Source organism: Eupeodes corollae, chromosome 1 (genome assembly GCF_945859685.1).
Source record: "Eupeodes corollae chromosome 1, idEupCoro1.1, whole genome shotgun sequence".
In the NCBI taxonomy this organism is placed as follows: domain Eukaryota; kingdom Metazoa; phylum Arthropoda; class Insecta; order Diptera; family Syrphidae; genus Eupeodes; species Eupeodes corollae.
Genome location: NC_079147.1, coordinates 122,836,669 through 122,857,899, shown reverse-complemented (window position 1 = coordinate 122,857,899; position 21,231 = coordinate 122,836,669). Strand labels below are relative to the sequence as shown.

Genomic DNA, 21,231 nt, shown 5'->3' with positions numbered 1-21,231 from the left:
AGGTACATACTTGAGCAGCGCATTTCGTTATTTATTGATAAATTGACAAAAAACGTTAAATAGGGAGGACCTCCCCATTAAAAACACACAAACGTACAAAAAAGTGTCCCTGAACAAATAAACGCAATAATAAACAAAACAAAATAAATTTCTACCAAAAAACAAGCAATTAATTGTTATGTGTAAAATTTTAATAGTCTGCTTAAATTTAAAAATTCGCACACAAGTTTGAACAAAAAAATCTAAATTGAAGCGTGAATGATACTTAAGTTAAGTTACTCAAGTTACTACTTGTAAGATTAGATTAAGATTAAGATTCATTTATTTAACACAGTTTTGACATTTTGTTTTGTTACAATTTTTAAATGAATGAAATGACAATGGCGAAATTTGCCGTCTGTCGGTGGGACCTATATAATAGTATCTACTAGGTTCATATATGTAACTTAAATATTCTAAATAAATTCCGTAATAATTAGTCTTCTATAATTTAGAGCTTCATTGCAGTATTTATATATTGCTTCCCAATTCGGTCCATTAAGTAGTTCCTTGAGTTCCTCTAGGGTTAAAGATGGTTTTTGGAAATACTGCATCCTCCAGTTTCTCAATATTGGACAAATACCCATGAAATGAAACGTGTCTTCTCTAGCATGTTGATTACATAGTGTGCAGTAATTGGTTTCGCTATTGTTAAAAGACGTTCCATTCAAGTTGAGGAGTTCCCCTCTTGCTCTAAACAAAAACGATATTTTTCTGCAGCTATTCGAGTCTTTGAAATAATTATTTTCGTTGAGGTTATGGACTAGAGTTGGGTATATGAGTCGGTTTTCTGATTCTAGTGCTTTTTTCGTGTAGTTTTCCTTGTGTTTTATATCTAATTCTCTTATCATAGCATACATTTGATTTCTGAGTTCTAATGGTCTTTCAATGTTTACATCCAAAGGTGAGTCGACTGATTCAGCTAGTTCTTTCCATTTTTGTATAAAGGGATGATTCCTTCTGATAGCATACAATCCTAGAACGTGTTGCAGCCTTTCTTGACTATGCGTCGAGATAACTTTTATGATGTAGTCAACATGTAGTTTCAGAGTGAATATATAAAGAGTGGCTAGTCCCGTTTCGAGATGAAGCATATAATTTGGAGTATTTTTAGGAAGCTGAAATACTTTTTTGATGAAGAATCTTTGTAGTTTTTCAACTTCCTCGAATTCTTGAAAGCCCCACACCTGAGCTCCATAGCACATCATTGAACGTAGAACCCCTTCATATAACTTGTATTAAGCTGAATTCGGTACCTCTTTCTTTCTCAATAGGAGATTCCAACTAATATTAATGGCATTTTTCGTTGTGATAAGTTTTGAAGAGAGATGTTGTTTCATATTGAAGGTTGGAGTTACATCGATTCCAAGGTACTTGTAGGTTTTGACTACTTGAATATTCTCTCTACCGCAATACCATTTCTCTCTTTGTGAGCATCGTCCTCTCGAACAGGTTGATGATAAGGTTCCAGGAATTACAATATTCGTTTAGCTTATTAATCATCAGCTGTAAACTTTCAGGTGATTCAGCTAGTAAAATCAGGTCATCAGCGTAAAGGAGACATTTTATAACTTTGTCAGCTATGTTTATTCCGGCAGGTAAACAGGATGTTACATCGTCTATGAAAAGGACAAACAGCATGGCACTTAGTACACATCCTTGTTTTAAACCAGTTTTGGTTTCAAACCATTCCGATGCTTTTGTTCCATCCCATACTGCTGATTTTGATCCGTTGTACAGTTCCTTTATTATCCTTAGCATTTTTGTCGACATTCCCAGTTGATTTAATTTAAAATATGGCGCTTTTCTATCTATAGTGTCGAAGGCTGCCTTGAAGTCTACAAAGAAAATATATAATTTACGTTGACGGAGTTGGAAATCCTGGATAATTGTATTTATCACAAAGATATTATCAGTAGTCGAAAAACCAGAGCGGAAACCTGATTGATATACACTGAAATGTCTGTTTTCATCTACCCAATTTGTTATACGAGAAAGTAACACTCCTGTAAATATTTTTGCAATAGCATTTGTAAACGAGATACCTCTATAATTTGTTGGATCATTTGGGTCTCCTTTTTTATATATGGGAAATACTAGAGCTTCTTTGAAAGAGTTAGGTACCTGGGCCGTATTAAAAATGTAGTTAAAACTTTCACACATTTTCTGGAGAAATTGTATTGGTGCATTTTTATAAAATTCAGTTGAAACACGATCTGGTCCTGGGGCTTTGCCTGTTTTTGCTTGTTGGACTATCACAATTATCTCATCCATCTGCATCAAGAATTTGGTTTTCTACAAATGGTTCTGCATACTGTATAGGCATATTCAATGTATTTTGGTTGAGTAATTTTCTGAAGTGGTCTCTCAATACGTTTCCTTTAATGTTGACTCCACATTTATGTTCTTGGCCTTTTAGGATTTGTAATTGCCTCCAATATTCTTTTGGGTTTCTTTCGGTTGCAAGGTTTCGTGCTGTTTGTTGTAGGTATTCGTTCTTCTTTTTACTTAATAATTTTTTTAAATTAGTTTTAGTTTGGCTGTAACGCAAAAGAAGTCTTTCATCTGCATTGGTTGACTTCCTTATTGTGTTCAGTAAATTGAAAGACAGTTTTCTCGCTTCTCTGCATTCTCGATCGAACCACTTCTGTTTTCCTGCTTGTTTGGTGTTTCTACCAGGAGTTGGGTAAGATTTCACGATGCATTTTACTAAATTTTCTAGCGATTCGTGGTCAGTTTGTGTTTCTATTTGAGCAAGATTTAGGGCTAGTCTGCTTTCAAAGCTGCTTTTGTTACTCTCTTTCCATATGAGTTTAAGAGGTAGATCAATTGATTTAGTTTTATTGTGTACCGTTGTTGAAAACGTTACTGTAATTGGTATATGGTCTGAAAATATTTTCTGTTCAACTTTGAAATGATTTACGGAATCCATCCATTTTCCCGAGATCGCGCAGTAGTCTATTACCGATTTTCCTTGTCCATTAATATAGGTGTAGTCTCCGTTTATATCGCCTTCGAAGCAACCGTTTAAGACAAATAAATTAGTAGTTACTACTTGTATACTTCCACTCTTCCAACTTTCCGTCTGTTTTTTTTGCTTAAAATTAAACATGGATGTCATCAACAATAAATAACGAAAAAATATATTAGACTGTTGTCTTTAAACTGTAAATTGCATTACAAATAAGTTAAAATGAAATATAATTAGTATAGCTAGACCAATTTTATGACCGCAAATTGAAACAATCAAAAGAATATATATATTTATAGATTTTTACCTCCTAGAATTTAAGAATGTAATTTTTGTCCAAAAAAGAAATCTCAATAAAGACTACTACTACTACTATTACTGCCAAGAAATTATTCCTAGGGTCAGCGAATTTAGCATTCTCTTCTTTGGTTTCATCACTCTCCTCTGAGTTACATAAAATAGAAAATTTAGCCAACAGTTACGAAGGGCCAACACTGGCGCTCACCTAACAGTTAGGAGTTCTCTCATAATCTTACGGTAAAACAGAAGAGGCTTGGTTTCAAAATGCATCCTTTTCACTTTTGAAAGTATGGTCCAGCTCACCCACATTCTGTAGAGACACATCATTCCCCTACCATTATTTTGTATCCGGCAAACATATCAATTATCTCGAGGCGAGTTTATCATTGAAAACGCTTCCTAACTTTACGGAGCATTGCCTTTTTCTTTTCAATACAAAAACCAAATGCATCAGAAATCCTCAAGATAATTCCTTCTGTTAAATCATGTATCTAAAACGAAAACGTCGAAGCACACATGATATACTTCACTTAAAACCTTTAATATACCTTAAAAAAAAACTCCAAAAGACCTATCGATAAGTTTAAATAGTATAAAGCCTGTCTTTACGGAGCATTGCCTTTTTCTTTTCAATATAAAAACCAAATGCATCAGAAATCCTCAAGATAATTCCTTCTGTTAAATCATGTATCTAAAACGAAAACGTCGAAGCACACATGATATACTTCACTTAAAACCTTTAATATACCTTAAAAAAAACTCCAAAAGACCTATCGATAAGTTTAAATAGTATAAAGCCTGTCCGAAGATAAGCTCTGTAAAATTAAGAATCAGTGGCAAAGATGCTCTTAGCATATCTTCACAAATCCTACAGCAGAAAAAAAGCAGAATAAAATCATTAAAGACAAACCTAACAGTTTGCTTAACAAGAAACCTTCTAAAAAAAATGTTTTTCAATGTCGGATCAAACCATTTACAATAAAATCAGCAAAGAAAGAGCCTTCGAAAATCATTTCAAGGTGTACGAAGAAAAAATATCAATGTTTAATCCCTCCATCACTCTAGGCCAGCTATACTCAACCTGCGGCTTATAAAAGTTGGCCCGCAGCGTGGTTTATAAATTCTTTAAATATCGAGTGACTATAGAAAAACGTGAGAAAAATATATTCTTTTGAATTTTCAAAATGGAAGCAACACTAGGACGTACATCAGCGGAAAAGTGGACATTGTGTGTTTTCAAAAAAATATTCTTAATGTCACTCCTTTCAACTTATTATTGTAAAAGCTGCCGATATACTGTTTGATAAATTTAATAACAAAAAACAAATATTGTCGGAAATAAAAAAAACTACAGCTGTGTGAGAATAAAAAAAAATTAATAGAAAACTTAAGGAACTGTTAGCTTTTTAGCTTGGCTTTCGATTCCAGCAACATCAGAATGCTCGCTGTTTGTTAGATATTGCAGAGAACAGAATTTAATCCTGGAAGAATTTTCATATTCCTTCCGATGAAAGGTCAGACCTGGGTAAAAGATTATCTTGATACAATTTAATTTTATTAGAGCAAAATGACATTGATATTAAAAAAATCGTGGATGGCTGTACATCTATGACTGGACCTGAAAATAGATTTATAATCTTGTTTAAAAAAGAATATAATTTGACAAATTTAATTACATTTCATTGCATAATTCATCAAGAAAACTTGGCAGCATGGATTATCAATTTAAAAATCGATGCTGCGATGAAGATTGTAATTGATATTGTGAATTATATTCCAGCAAGAGAATTAAACCACAGAAAATTTAATAGCCTTTTGGAATAATTGAGAAGTTAGTATGGTGATTTCTTTTGCATACTTCAATGCCATGGCTTAGTAGGGGAAGGGTTTTGGAATGTTTTTTTTTCCTTGCGCCACGAAATAATCCTCTTCTTACAACAAAATATTGATATCACAGGAAAACTAAATAGCCTCAATCGAAATTAACAAGGACAAAATAACATAATTGCGTGGATGGCAAGTAAAATATTTGCTTTTGAAGAAAAGCTTAATTTTTTCATGAAGAAATAAGAAGTAAACAGCTACCAAATTTTCCAACAATGGTAATAGCTACAGAGGACCTCGTCGACATCTCTGAAGAAAACTGCTCAACAATATTGAATTATTTAACAGCACTCTCAAAAGAATTTGAAAAAAGGTTTCATGATATCAGAAAAATAAAAAATGCTTAACGCTTGTATAAACCCATGGCATCTGGAAACAACGACTATCTCAAAAGTATCTTTTGTTTTAAATCAAGATCAGGCAAAGTTTTTTGTATGAGTTTATCGATTTTAAAAACGAAAATTATTTTGGCAAATATTCAATTCTATCAACTTTCAAATATAAAACCTGGACCACTGCGCATCGTTTTTTTTTGACAATTTCTCAATCTTGTATATATTTAATACAAAAAAAACCACTGCTATATTATACAAAGTATAGAGATTAGCCTTATTTACCAGAAAATTATATATGACTTACAAACTTTGGCTTGAATTAATATTACTCCAAGATCCTTTTTCATCGAAACTCTTTTAATTACATTATTTTGAGATGGAATCAACGGTGGCGTCTACTGTTCCAGTAAGGTTGAACTACTAATTAAACAACTTATAGAGCTTCTACGACATATTCGGAGCCAAAGATCAAAATAAGCCTGGATCTGGCCTTCCAGGTTGGGGGCTGTGCCATCGGGGAGACTTCCTGACCACGTAAAAATATCCCTACTTAACCGAGCATTACCCCCTTCTTTTGAATAAAAATATCAAATGCTAACATCTGCGCAATCAATCACAAATCTTGAAGATCATTCCGAAGCATACATATTATAACTTCACTTAAAACCTTTAATCTACCTTAGAAGAGAGGTCTAAAAGACCTGTCGGTTTGTTCAAATAGTATAAAGACCTGTCTGGAGATATAATTAAGCTCGGTAAAATCAAGCATCAATGGCAGAGATTCTCTAGACATATCTTCAACAAATCCTACAACAAAAATAATGCATCTTATATAGACCTCACTTCTCTAATAGTCCGGTCAAATTAGACCAAAAAATCAGTAAACCCACGACAAATTCAGGGGAAGCTGAAAATTCTTAAAATTGTTTAAATTATAATTATAAACATTGTCTTAAAAGTCCCAACCGATCCCATGTAAGGAAAAAATTTTAGCGGGGTAATAAGGTCCAAAAAATGAGTTTTTCGCGATTTTCTTGAAAACGGTAAGTTTTATCGCAAAATTACCCCAGACATAATTTGTAGATCAGGGAATTTCCTATAAAAAAGGTATCAATAATTTTTTCCCTAAAAGCCACCGCTTCTGAGATATAACGATGCAAAAAATTGCGAGCGTCATAATATGCCTAAGTACCTCACCCATATACTTTCTGTAGCTGTAATGTAAGTAAGAATATGTTTCTGTCGGTGATTTTAAGTTACATTTAAAATATAAAATACTCATGAGTATTATTCTGAGAATATCAGGTATAATGAAACTCGATCCCTTAATACATACAATAGTGTAACCTTGAGGCAGCATCTGTCTCTCTGTTCAGTTGTGTGCGTGGCTACGGTCGTATACCTGTTTTGTCTAAATACTCAATACATAAAATAATGTTAGTCTTGAGCGTCACTCTGAAGTGAAAACACGTGTTCATTCTAACCTATTTCGAGTTTTTTTTATGTTTTATAATAAAAATGTCCGAATATTGTTTTATTTGTGCTAAACTTTTGACTGAAAGTGAAACTGTTACTGTTGTACGTGGTCTAAAGACATTAATCGATGCAAGTATCGAACGAGCTGATGAATTTTCCGAATATCTTAAAAAACAGAAATCTGTGACAATACACGTAAGTTGTCGTAAAAATTATACTCGGAAGCATTCTATTGGGTCAGCTAAAAAAAGGCAACGTGATGAACAAGAAGCCAGTACATCGGCAGCAATCCCTCCTCGTACTAGATCACGTGTAAGTGCATCAGATTTTTGTTTTAAAGAATTATGCTTATTTTGCGGTGAGGCAGCAAAAAAAGAGAGCGAGAGGAGAAAATCTCCGGGATATCGCCGTAAAATTCTCCATGCAAGCACACTTAAGTTGAAAGATTCAATTCTGGCAGCAGCTCGGACTCGTTTCGATGCTACAGCAGAAACTGTGTTTACGCGAGTCAACTTTGTACATGATCTAGTTGCTGCTGAAGCGAAGTATCATGATGATTGTTAGAAGTTATTACCAACGGAATTCACTTTCTTCTTCGTATGTACGGAGCTCCTAAAAAAACTACCTGCTTAGACAAGTTTCGATATGCATCTTTTGTCAAAAATACTCGAAATAAGAAACAAGTACAATTAGCTTGTCTTCCTCCAACCTCAGTCTCTGCTCATCAACATATTCTTCGGGTATACTACCAAGTTCAAGTGTGGCTTGGTTATCAACTAAACCCAACAGATTGGGGTTGGAAGTTGGTCGATAATATATTAGAACCAATTCAGACTTTGCTTCAACCTGCGCCGGAAAAATTGCTCAACACTATCTTTTGTAACTGTAAAAAAGGATGCAATGCTAAATGTGGTTGCAAAAAAGTTGGGCTGTTTTGTTCTCTGGCTTGTACGAATTGTCAAGGCCAGTCTTGTTCTAATGTAGAATCACCAACAACAGAGGATTCATTTAATACTGACGAAGAAACATGTGATGCTTCCCTTTTAACACAATTCACCTATAGTCAGGATGAAGAAGAAGAAGAAGAAGAAGAAGAAGAAGAAGAGGAAGAAGAAGAAGTGATTGACGATTCCGAATCCGACGAATAAACTATTAATTTCTAAATCTAATCACAACAGACCCGTGGAATAGGCCTATTGGGGAAACCACGTTAAAAAAAACGCGCTAAGTACACTACCTCAGAGGTGGCGTGGAAACGTGTGCGTTTATGACGCTTGCAATTTTTTGCATCGTTATATCTCAGAAGCGGTGGCTTTTAGGGAAAAAATTATTGATACCTTTTTTATAGGAAATTCCCTGATCTACAAATTATGTCTGGGGTAATTTTGCGATAAAACTTACCGTTTTCAAGAAAATCGCGAAAAACTCATTTTTTGGACCTTATTACCCCGCTAAAATTTTTTCCTTACATGGGATCGGTTGGGACTTTTAAGACAATGTTTATAATTATAATTTAAACAATTTTAAGAATTTTCAGCTTCCCCTGAATTTGTCGTGGGTCAAATGTCTAAATTGACCGGACTATAATCGTGAAATTGAGAATAAAATCATCATAAAAACATACCAGTTTGCTTAACAAGAACCCGTCTAAAGAAAGTGTTCCTCATTGTCGAATCAAACATTTTACAATGAGTCAGTAAAGAAAGAGCCTTAGAGAATAATTTCAAGCAAAGTTACGAAGAAAAAATATCATTGTTTAATCCCTCAAGAGGCATTAAAAGATGCAAGCAATATAAAAAATAATTAATGAGAAATATTACAAAACTCAGGGAATTAAACTTAATATACCGAAGTCAGAAGTAATTTCTATCCGTAATGCCATTTGGAAGTGCTTAGATGGAGTGGTCTGTGAGAGTGCAAAAATCTGACGCACTGGCTGTTATAAACTACCAAAATATGAAAACAATTATCTTAATAAGTTTGACTATTTTTTATTGGTTCTTAATGTAGCTTCAACTTTGTATGATTTCTTTCGAGGCACATTTACATTTACATTTCTCTCAATGCCATCGTATAGTCGCCATAGTTGGTAGATCTTCAGTTAATGCGTCCAGTTACCACATTACTCCCGCTTTTAGTTCGCTCCATATCGGTGCGGTCCTTTGACTACTATTCCAAAACAATATTGACAATGCGGTGGTGGGGATAAGGGTATAACAAATTGGTGGCACTTGGTTCTCGGTTTGCTCTTTGGCTGCTGGAATATCCAATACTGGGAGAGACATTTAAATTATCAAAAGTGAAAGTAGTGAAGTTTTGTTAGCTCCCGATTTTATTAAAAAAAGTCTAAATGTAAGTTAAACTTATTTGTTTTTGTCTTGGACAACAAATTGAAAAATCGTTTTAAATCACCAGTTGAAGAAAATTGCCTTTAATTTCGCAAGGTAGGCAGTTATTTTAAAGTAAAATCGAAAAAAATTAAAATTGCTTTTGCCGAGTACCGGAATACAAATTATTTGTATGTACCGCAAAAGAGGGGTAGCTGAAACATCGTCGGCGTCGGAAGAAGAATCCAACAACAAAACATTCGGTGCAAGCACAATGACACACACCGTTGATGTTGAAAACACCAATCCCACCGAACTTGCAGAGGACTGCTTGAATTCGCACAGACCGATGTGTTACCTGTAAACAAATCTCGGGAAATTATTAAGACCCAAAAAAACGAGAGCTTCAATCCAAAGAGCTTGCAGATCGCATCATATCGGAAACGAGTATACTAAAAACTCTGGAATCAGTATCAACCGCGAACATTCACTCATGTATAGGAAAAAACGTCAAACACTTTATTCGATTAAAACAAAATTACTTGAAGCAAACCCGGCGGCAAAAATAATTATAAAAGGCGACAGGCTTCAAACTGATCAACACATGTTTGTTTACAAATTATCACTTGGATTAATTGTCAAAACTGTCAACGAAATACATTTCTAAAGCTGACGTTTGGAGAAAACGTTTTGAAGCTATTTGACTGCAGAGGGGGGCTGAAGGTGCCTACAATTGGTGCTGTCAGTGCATCAAGCTCTTATGCTCATCACCGCCATCTATGTGGCGAACACAAAACAATATTCATCATCAATCACATTAGGGTGCACCTGCCGTCTGCCATACAAAAAATAAATGAAGTAACTAATTTAAAAATATTGTCTTATAACATAACAGGTCTCAAAAGTAAACTTTTGTTATCAGATTTTTTAAATTTATATTAGATTTTGATATAATTATTTTATTAGTAACATTTATTGAACAAGGTAATGAAAATAATTTGTATAAGTATTTTAGCGGTTATAAATTAAAATGAGTTCCAGCCACTAAAAGTAATGTAATGGGAAGAGAAAGTGGAGGGATTCTACGTGGTATTAAAACAAGTACTGTTCGTAGTTTTGGTGAGTTCAAAAGTATTGAAAACAGGGTTTTTATACAAATCAATAATAATATTTCTAAGTATTTTATCATACCACTCTATTTAAATTGTAATAACTTTCAGAATGATTTCGATCACTTGTATAATTTGATAAATACCAGCGCTTTTGGAAATATAATGTTAATTGGAGACCTTAATGCTTGAATCGGTGAATACCAAAATCCCATTTCACATCATACAGAATCTCAAACGGGCTTCAAAGTGAAAAGAAAGTCTAAAGACGGTACAATTAACTCTAATGGCAGAACTCTGATAGATTTCTTCGAAAACTTTGGTTTCTTTGTTTTAAATGATATTTCCAAACGAGATGATAAAGGCGAACTCACTTTCATATGTGGTCAAGGATATTCTGTCATTGAATTATGTGCTGTGTCTGGTCTATGAATAGAAACCGCAGTTTACTTCGAAGTGCTTACAGCTACATTTTCTGATCATCTACCAATTGCTGTGAAAATCAGTTTCGAAAATATAATACTTCAAAGACCCTCACTTAAGTTACAAAAATTAGAATGGATGGAGAACAGACGTGTACTTTATCAACATCGTCTTAATAGAAAAATTAATATTCTCACTTTAATACAATCATCAAGATAAATTGATGAAATCGGAGAAAGTATAATAGACGCAATAAAAACTTTAGCTTCATATGCACTCACCAAAACCCAAAAAGCTGAACCAGTAACTAGATGGTTTGATAATGACTGCAAGCGACTACGAAAGAAATCCTTTGCGTTTTTAAAGCTTTTCAGATCAACCAACGCTGATTTCTTCAAAACCCAGTATCTGCACTGTAACTAGCAATACAAACAAATATGTACCACGAAAAAGATTAATTATCTGAAACTTGTTGCTCATAAACAAATCTCTTGTAAGGACTCGAAAGAATTTTGTAACAATGTAAGGGAACTAGGAGAACGCTCTCAAAAAATTGCAAACAATAACTCTATGGGTGAAGACAGTCTTGCAAAGCATTTTAAAAAGCTGTTAGCAATTACAGATACCAACATTTTAGAATTTAGCTATGCGCAACTACACACCTTTGTGTACGAACTAGACTGCCCAATTTCACTGTACGAAATGCATACAGTTTTGGATAAAATGAAAAATAACTAGGCAACTGGTGTTGACGGAATTTCTTCCGAATTTTATAAATTCGCCACTTTACAGTTCAAAAACTACCTGGTAAACTCCTTCAACCAACTCTACGATGATGCCTCCGTTCCGATCTGTTTTAATAAAGCGATTATCTATGCCATTTTCAAGAAGGGGGAGACGAGCGTTGCTGAGAATTATAGGAACATATCTATCCTAAATACGCTGCGAAAAGTTTTTAGCTCAATTCTCTATGAGAGGCTTATCAGACGGATTAAGTCAACAAACCGCTTATGTAGATTTCAAGCAGGGTTTCGGTCAGGAATCTCTACTGTTTATCATATCTTCTTCTGTTATACTCCAAATTCCTGGATTCAACAACTGCGGCAGTTTGGAATGGAAGCAACTTATCGGAATGGTTTGACACGTCTACGGGTGTTCCCTAAGGATGCATTTTCAGCCCAATTTTGTTTGCCCATTATATCTCGTCAAAGTCTTATTGTATGCTGATGACCTGGTGCTATTGGCTCATACAACATGTGCTCTGCAACTGCAAATTAACAGACTTCAAGACTACTGTTCAACTTGAGGCCTAAAAATCAATACAAGTAAAACAAAAGCTATGACTTTTGAATCTAGACACCGAAGAGACTACCGGGAAATCATGGACCATCAACAATGAGCCCATCGATGTAGTAAAGGAGTTCAAGTACCTGGGAATGTTGATAACATCTAACCTTAATTGGAGTAAACATACAAAGGAAAAAGGTAGGAAAGCCAAACTAGCTATAAATCTGATGTGGCCAACGTTTTTCAGCAACATCAACATTGATGTAGCATCGAAGTACCGAGTGTTCAAAGCAACAAACAATATTTGTATGTGCTATGGGGTGCAAGCATTTGGGTACGCACAACATGAGGAATTCGAAAGTATCCAGGTTCTTTTTCAAACGACTATTCCGATTACCTAACGCAACACCAACGTATGCTTTACATGTGGAGTCAGGTTTAGCACCGATGTGCATCCAAAATCTTAAATCGCATGCCAAATATCTGACTACAGTAGTGAAAAGAGAAAACGGACTACATAAGTCAATTCTGTTAAGGCAACTTCGAAGACACGCAAAATCTGTAAAAGAATGGAACCATCTTGCTGCGGCACAAAATGCGACGCTTCCTTTAACTGAAAACAAGAGTTTTAATTCTTTGAAATAGAAAGATATTCTACTCAAATGAAAATTAAGTTCAATGTTAGTTGAACACGGCGAGAAATAGGCTTATTTAAGCGTAACTTACCCTATGATAACTTTCACGGGACAAGGAAAGATTTCTTAACTCTCGAGAGGGAACGCATAGATCTATAAGCCATACGAGAAAAGGACAATCAATATGATGGACATTAAATTCCAATAAGCGCACTCGTAACATTGTACAAAGGCATTTCCTAGTTTCTTTACTTTTTTAACTTTTTCGATTCACTTATATGAGTATTATAATGTGGGATCTAGACTCCATAGTACCCGTAGCGTAATGGTTAGTGCGTTGGACTGTCAGTCGTTATTTGACTCCCAGCGAGTGAAGAAGTGGAGATTAATTTTTTTTAATTTGCAATTTAAATTTAAAAGTGTTGAGCATTTGCTTATTTGGCATCGTGCCACAGTTTTCAATAACTAATCGGTAGCCTAGTGGAGCTGGCGTCCGAAGATAGCTCCAAGGGTCGTGGGTTCGATTCCCAGGCGGAGTCGACAAGAAATATTGTCGCTTTTTTTCATAATAGAGAAATAGTCGATTTTATTAACTGGAAAGAAAGAAAAATGGAGAAGGAGAAGAAAGCAGGGGTATCGAAAGATACCTCTGCGAATTCATCGGGTGATGCTAATGTGGTGCCATCAGCGGTACCCAAATTCACCGCAAAATCATCAGGCCACCAGTCTGATGGGTCGTTAGCAACAACAACTGCCAAAAGGAGAAGGCATACGCCCAATCTGGTTGACAGAAATAATGCTGCCAAGCGCGGAGCGATGCGGGAGAAAGTGCAGCCAAAAGGAAAAGAATTGACGTCACAAAGCGAATCGTCAGACGGTGACATTGACTACGTCTCCGAAGATGGAGAGGGGCACTACAGGTCACCTAAAAATAAAAATAGGTTTTCAAGCCTAGCGCCACCAGAACAGCCTAAAGAAAGGGAGATGGAGGTGCCTGATGCCCCCAACGACAAAGAAGCCGATGAAGCGGAGCTGGCACAAGTGCTGCAGGCAAAAAAGCAGCTAAAACTGAAGGAGGAGATGGAGCCCCTTCTCAGTGCATTGAAAGCCAAAATTGAAGCTCGCCGACAAAAAGAGGCAGCTTAGAAGGAGGAAAAAGCAACACAACGGCTGCAACAACAACAACAGCAGCAACAGGCGAAACAAAAAAAGCCAGAAACAAGGCAACAAAAACAACAACCACAGCAGCAACAACCAAATCCCGCTACCAAAATCACTGGAGCGGAGCAAAAAATCAAGTCTTTACTAGCAGTGACAGGCCCAATGCCTGAGGGCCCATCCACCTCGAGTAAGGCTAAGCAGCAGCAACAACAAGAGCTACAAGCAAGGCAGCAGCAGCAAGAGAAACGGCAACAACAGCCGCAGAAGCAGCAGCAACACCAGAAACAACCACAGGCTAAAAAAGAAAAAGTACCATCCATAAGGACCCATAAGGTTGACATACAGGACATTAAACAGGTATGTAAGTCGGCCACTAAGGGCAAATTCCTTATTAAAATTCTTAACGAAAAAGAAAAGAATTATTCGGTCCAGTGCTTCTCACTGGCCGAGTAAAAGAGTTGTTAAAAGGGGCCACAGCTGAGTTCTTCAGCTACACGCCAAAAAGTGAAAAGTTTAAGACGGTGATTCTGAAGGGCATAAGTTCCTGCACGGAACCCGAGGAGCTCTTAGCTGAGCTCCGCCAAAAAGCCAGTGACGATCTCGATTTTATCGGGGTCAAGCCTTTCACCACGGTGAAGTCCAGACGAGGAGGTAATAGGCTGCCAATGTTCCTCGTAACATTATCGCCCCAAAGCAGTTTTGATAGTGTGAAGAGAATCGAATCTCGACAATCAAACTGTATACTGGGAGACATTAAAAAGGCACGACGACATTTTACAATGTACGAAGTGCCAGAGGTTTGGCCATGCCAATGCCAATTGCAATATGCAGTTGCGTTGTGTCAGGTGCGGAGAAACTCACAAAGAAGGAGAATGCAAGCTGGGGAATGAGCGGGTTGAGGATTTGACCCTGCTCAAGTGTGTCCTTTGTGAAAACCAAGAGCACCCGGCTAGCTATAGGGATTGCTCTAAGGTCCAAGAAATGAAACAGAAACAGGCCAGTCAAAAAGCCGAAAGAAGTCGAACAGTTCGACAGGCTCCAATACAAAAATTCGTAGATCCCAAATTTTCCTACGCCCAAATGGTGTCAGGGAATGGGAACACGAGACAGGCTCCAACAACGGTTGCCCCAAAGGCCCCTGTGCCTAAGGCACCAGAGGTGCAGCCTGACATTATAGGCTTGTTGTTGAGCATTCAAGGTCAACTAACAGGACTGCAAAGTCAGATAAAGGAGCAAGGCAAAAGGGTAGATCATCTCTACTCTTTGTTGCCTGGCCTGGCGCAATTAAGACCATAATGGGCGCGCTGCCGGAGACGCGCCTAAAAGTCCTAGCTGTGAATGTAAATTCACTGATTAGGATTGAACGAAGAGCCAATATGTTCCAATTGTTGAAAGACTGCAGTCCCGATGTGTTTATGGCTAGCGAAACTAAGCTAAACCACAACCACAAATTGACTCATAAAAATTACAATATCGTAAGAAGAGACCGGCCCGACTTCACTCAAGGGGGCGGTGTCGCTCTCTTTATACGAAAAGGCATTAATTATAAAGTCATATACAACAATGAATTGCGAAAGCTTAAGACGCTAGAAGTTTGCGTTGTATGCCTCTCTCTCTCTCAAGGGAAGCGGATGTATACGATTGCGGCTTATGCGGCTGGAGCTCCGCAAGTCACTTACTTTGCATCAGAACTCGAGATTGTTTTTAGGGAACTTAAACTGAGCTTGAAAGAAAACTATTTCATCTTGGCCGGTGATTTGAACGCAAAACATGAAGATTGGGGAAATCAACATAGTAATCCCAGAGGTAATCATCTTTTTAATTTGATGAATCTTTACAGCGTTGAATATGGCGTCGACCTGCTGGCTACTGAAAAGCCATCGTATCCAAGAAGCGGCTCCTTTCTGGATCTTTTGCTGTACGACACTAGACTGACAGTAACAGACATAGTGGGTAATCGCCCTCGAAACTGCCTACAGACAGTCGAGTACGACAGTGATCACTGCGGACTGGCTGCTGTAATGCAGATTCCGAACGAACGCGTGGAGTTGGAGGAATACGTTGCAACGCATTCTCACAATTACAGTAAGATGCGTTGGCCTCGTTTCACCAATGCCCTAGCGAGAGAACTTCGTTCGAGTGACATAGCCCCACCAAACAACGGAAACCTGACAAATACAGAAATTGAACAACACTTACAACAGATGGACGAAACAATAAAACGAACGATGGAACGGACAATCCCAAAGTACAAAGAACGGGACCAAATGGAAGCTTACAGAAACGCGACTATTGACGCACTACGTAGGCACAAGAGTGGCTTACTGACAAGACTCAAAAACTTGTACAGACGACTTACAGACCCACACGACTTGGAGGTTAGGACACTGAAGTCGTCAATACAAAATGTCAATCTGTTGATTAAGGAGAACTACAGGCTATCAATTAACAAGTACTGGGACCGCAAGATCCGGTCAGTTAATTCGAGTGAAACTAGTATGTTCCCCAAAATCAACAAGATATTCAGGAAAAAAAAAACGATAATGACCTTCCGTGTCTTAAACTCCAAAGAACTGAAAAGAACAGACACGTACTCATGACAGCGCAAATAGATCCAGAAGAAGCCATCTTTGACGATGACTTTTACATAATTGAAGATCCGAAAGAAAAAGTGGAGGCGGTGGGAGCTGCTTTCCAGCAAGTGTACAAGGTGAATGTTAGCATTCGCCCCAACCACGACCTGGAAAACAGAGCCCTACTTAATCACTTTTACCTTCGAAATGATATGACAAAATGCCGATCTGAGAACCGCGGTTTCATGCGGTTCAATGACGATTCCTTGGCAAATGCCATAATCGCCTAGCAAACGGGACCAAGTCCCTTGTTAGTGACGAAGGTTGATGTGGCCAACGGAGTCCGGAACAGAATTGTCACCGACTTTTGGACATTTATTTTCAGTTTCCAGTCGTCGCAATATCGCTGAATCTTGTCGAAATCACGCTGCAAGAGAATTCTAATAACCTCAACCTTTCGGGCCGTTCTGTACGCAATTACATCGTCGGCGTACGCAATTGCCTTTGTAAGACTACCTATCAGATCGCTGGTGTAAATGCTGAAGAGAATCGGTGAATTCACCGCTCCCTGTTGAAGACCTTTTTTAATTGAGAATGTTGCGATGGATGTTACATTGCCACTTTTGACAACAAACTTTCTACCGTTAAGCATATCATAAAGAATACACAATAATGGCTTGCTTATGCCAAGCCTGCTCAGTTTTAGGTACAGTCCCTCTAACTATACGGTGTCAAAGGTCTTTCCCAAATCAACCAGAACAGCACCTGTGCATTGTTGTTTTAATTTATTCCGCCTTAAGCCCGAACTGTTTATCCGGAATCATTTTGTTGTCCGCAGCCCACTTAGTCAGAGCCCTATTAATGATCTTTTCGAAAACTTTGCTGATGCTCGGAAGAAGACTTATCGACCGAAGATTTGACGGGTTGGAGTTGTCCTTTCCCTTTTTCGGGAGAGGATGAACCACAGCGGTCTTTCAATGCACTGGATAATATGCATTATTGAGTGCATTATTGAAGAGCGTGGTGTAAATGTCAATTGCTTCCATCGGTAAATGTCTTAGTACAACGTTGGATATACCATCGATACCTGCTGACTTTTTGTTTTTTATTGAATTGAAGATGTCACTAATAAGGGACTTTTTCCCGTTTGCTCGGCGATTATGGCATTTGCCAAGGAATCGTCATTGAACCGCATGGTACCGCGGTTCCCAGATCGCAAATGTGTCATATAATTACGGAGGTAAAAGTGATTAAGTAGGGCTCCGTTTTCCAGGTCGTGGTTGGGGCGAATGCTAACATTCACCTTGTACACTTGCTGGAAAGCAGCTCCCACCGCCTCCACTTTTTCCTGCGGATCTTCAATTATGTAAAAGTCATCGTCAAAGATGGCTTCTTCTGGATCTATTTGCGCTGTCCTGAGTACGTATTTGTTCTCTTCGGTTCTTTGGAGTTTCAGACTCGAAAGGTCATTGTCGTTCTTTTTCCTGAATATCTTGTTGATTTTATTAAACATACTAGGGTTATTGGAATAAACGGACCGGATCTTGCGGTCCCATTACTTGTTAATTGATGACCTGTAGTTCTGCCTAATCAACAGATTGACAATTTTTATTGATAATTTCGTGTGGGTCTGTAAGTCGTCTGTACAAGTTTTTGAGTCTTGTCAGTAAGCCACTCTTGTGCCTACGTAGTGCGTCAATAGTCGCGTTTCTGTAAGCTTCCATTTGGTCCCGTTCTTTGTACTTTGGTATTGTCCGTTCCATCGTTCGTTTTACTGTTTCGTCCCTCTGTTCTAAATGTTGGTCAATTTCTGTATTTGTCAGGTTTATGTTGTTTGGTGGGGCTATGTCACTCGAACGAAATTCCATCGATAGGGCGTTGGTGAAACGAGTCCAGCGCATCTTGCAGTAATTGTAAGAGTGCGTTGCAACGTATTCCTCCAACTCCACGCGTTCGTTCGGACTCTGCATTACAGCAGCTAGTCCGCAGTGATCACTGTTGTGCTGGACTATCTGTAAGCAGTTTCGAGGGAGATTACCCACTATGTCTGTTACTGTCAGTATAGTGTCGTACACCAAAAGATCCAGAAAGGAGCCGCTTCTTAAATACGATGGCTTTTCAGTAGCCAGCAGGTCGACGCCATATTCAACGCTGTAAAGATGCATCAAATTAAAAAGATGGTTACCTCTGGGATTATTATGTTGATTTCCCCAATCTTCATGTTTTGCGTTCAAATCACCGGCCAAGATGAAATAGTTTTCTTCCAAGCTCAGTTTCAGTTCCCTAAAAAGAATCTCGAGTTTTGAAGTAAAGTAAGTAACCTGCGGAGCTCCAGCCGCATAAGCCGCAATCATGTACATACACTTCCCTTGATTGAGACAGATGCATACAACGCAAACTTCTAGCATCTTGAGCTTTCGCAATTCATTGTTGTATATGACTTTATAATTAATGCCTTTTCGTATATTATAGTTTTTATGAGTCAATTTGTGGTTTAGCTTAGTTTCGCTAGCCATAAACACATCGGCACTGTAGTCTGTCAACAATTGGAACATATTGGCCCTTCGTTCAATCCTAATCAGTGAATTTACATTCACAGCTAGGACTTTAAGGCGCGACTCCGGCAGCGCGCCCATTATGGTCTAAATTGCGCCAGGCCAGGCAACAAAGAGTAGACAGTACCTGACTTTGCAGCCCTGTTAGTTGACATTGAATGCTCAACAAGGCTATAATGTCAGGCTGCAACTCTGGTGCCTTAGGCACAGAGGCCTTGGGGGAAACCGTTGGTGGAGCCTCTCTCGTGCTCCCATTCCGACACCATTTGGGCGTAGGAAAATTTTGGGATCCACAAATTTTAGTTTTGGTCTGTTTCTGTTTGATTCCTTATACTTAGGGCAACCCCTTTAGCTAGCCGGGTGCCCTTGGTTTCCACAAAGGACACACTTGAGCAGGGTCAAATAGTCAACCCACTCATTCCCCAGCATGTTGCGAGGAGCATTGGTAGCCTATAACCCCCTCGTCTGGACTTCACCGTAGTGAAAGGCTTGACCCCGATAAAATCGAGATCGTCCGTGGCTTTTTTAAGGGAGCTCCGCTAAGAGCGCCTCCGGTTCCGTGCAGGAACTTATGCCCATCAGAAGGACGGTCTTGGATTTTTCGCTCTTAGGCGTGTAGCTGTAGAACTCAGCTGTTACCTCTTTTAGAAACCCTTTTACTAACTTGCATTCGGCCAGTGAGAAGCACTGGACCGAATAATTCTTTTCTTTTTCGTTTAATACTTTAACGACAAATTTGCTCTTAGTGGCCGACTTACATACCTGTTTTATGTCGTCCAGGTCAACTCTGTGGGTCCTTATTGGTGGTATTTTTTCTTTCTTGGCCTGTGGTTGTTTCTGGTGTTGCTGCTGCTGTTTCTGCTGATGGTGGTACTTCTGTTGCTGTTGTTGAGGTTGCTGCTGTTGATGTTGCTGCTGCTGCTACTTCTGCTGCTGCATTGGTTGTAGCTGTTGTTTGGCCTTAGCCGAAGTCGATGGGCTTTTGGATATTGGGCCTGTCACTGCTGATGGCTGCCTGTTTGTCTTGCAGGGCCTGCACCAGTTCTATTTCATCTTGGAGGCCGCCGCTACCTAAAAAGCCTTGTTTGTCTGCGGGACTGGCTCTGGCTCCGATAGGTTTAAATCCCTATTCGGAGACCTGCAGAGCCCATCTCCATCTTCAGACATGTATTCTATTTTCTCAGACTAAGCTTAGTCTGAGAACTCACTCTCAGTGGTAATTTCTCCCTTACCCCTGTCCATGTCTTTTCGCATATCCCGCCGCTTAGCGGAGTTGGCCCTCTCCACTTTATTTGAGCTATGCTTCTTTAGCCTCCTCTTTTCTTTTTTTTCTTCAGTAAAGGCATTTGAAGGTTTTTAAAATTTTCAAATAAATTTTAAAAAAATGCAATACATATAATATATTTAATAGTACTTATATATGCACATACATAATGCATTACTATATCTTTAAACTTTTTTTACAATTTACAATACCTAACTTAAATTAATCTTTGTAATTACATGCAAGCACCAACCATTGTATATATATTTTCTAATAAATATACATATATAATAAGTATATATATTATAATAAATATATATACAATGCACCAACATCATTTTCATATTATGAAAGAGAACGTAATTTAAAAAAAAATTTCTGAAGCAAACGTGATTTGAGCTTGAATGGCACACTTCACAGACACAACTAAATAGTTTGTTGTTGTTGTTTTTCATTCCAAATAAAGAGAACAAAAATATTCCGTTATCTTCCTCGACCATAACAAATTGAAAGTAGATTTCCCATAAAATCCAAATCTGTAAAATTGGGTATTGTATTTGATAGACCGATAAAATGTTTAAATAACTCGCCGTGCGATACTAGCGACTTGTGAGCAATAAGTGTCGCCATCTAGAGCAGGATTTGCCCGGTGTCCCTTCTATTTGTAATTCTTCAATGCTTGCACCAAAATGAATCATGAATGGTTTAATTAGGTTTTCTTGGGATTTTCCTAATCCCAAGCAACAAATGTTGAACCATCAAATTCCCCATATACAAACAAATAATAATAATAATTAAAAAAAAAAAAAACATTTAAGCAAAACTATATTATTATAATATGAATTTTTTGAGTATTGAATTAAAAAAAAATAACATGGTATCACTGATTAAA

At 37.7% G+C, this 21,231-nt stretch overlaps 1 protein-coding gene across 8 annotated transcripts in view; it reads right to left on the bottom strand.

Moving 5' to 3' along the window:
* Positions 1 to 21,231, bottom strand: part of LOC129942264 (afadin) — a 223,760-nt gene that overhangs the window by 164,329 nt on the left and 38,200 nt on the right. The gene's annotated exons all lie outside the window — the stretch shown is intronic.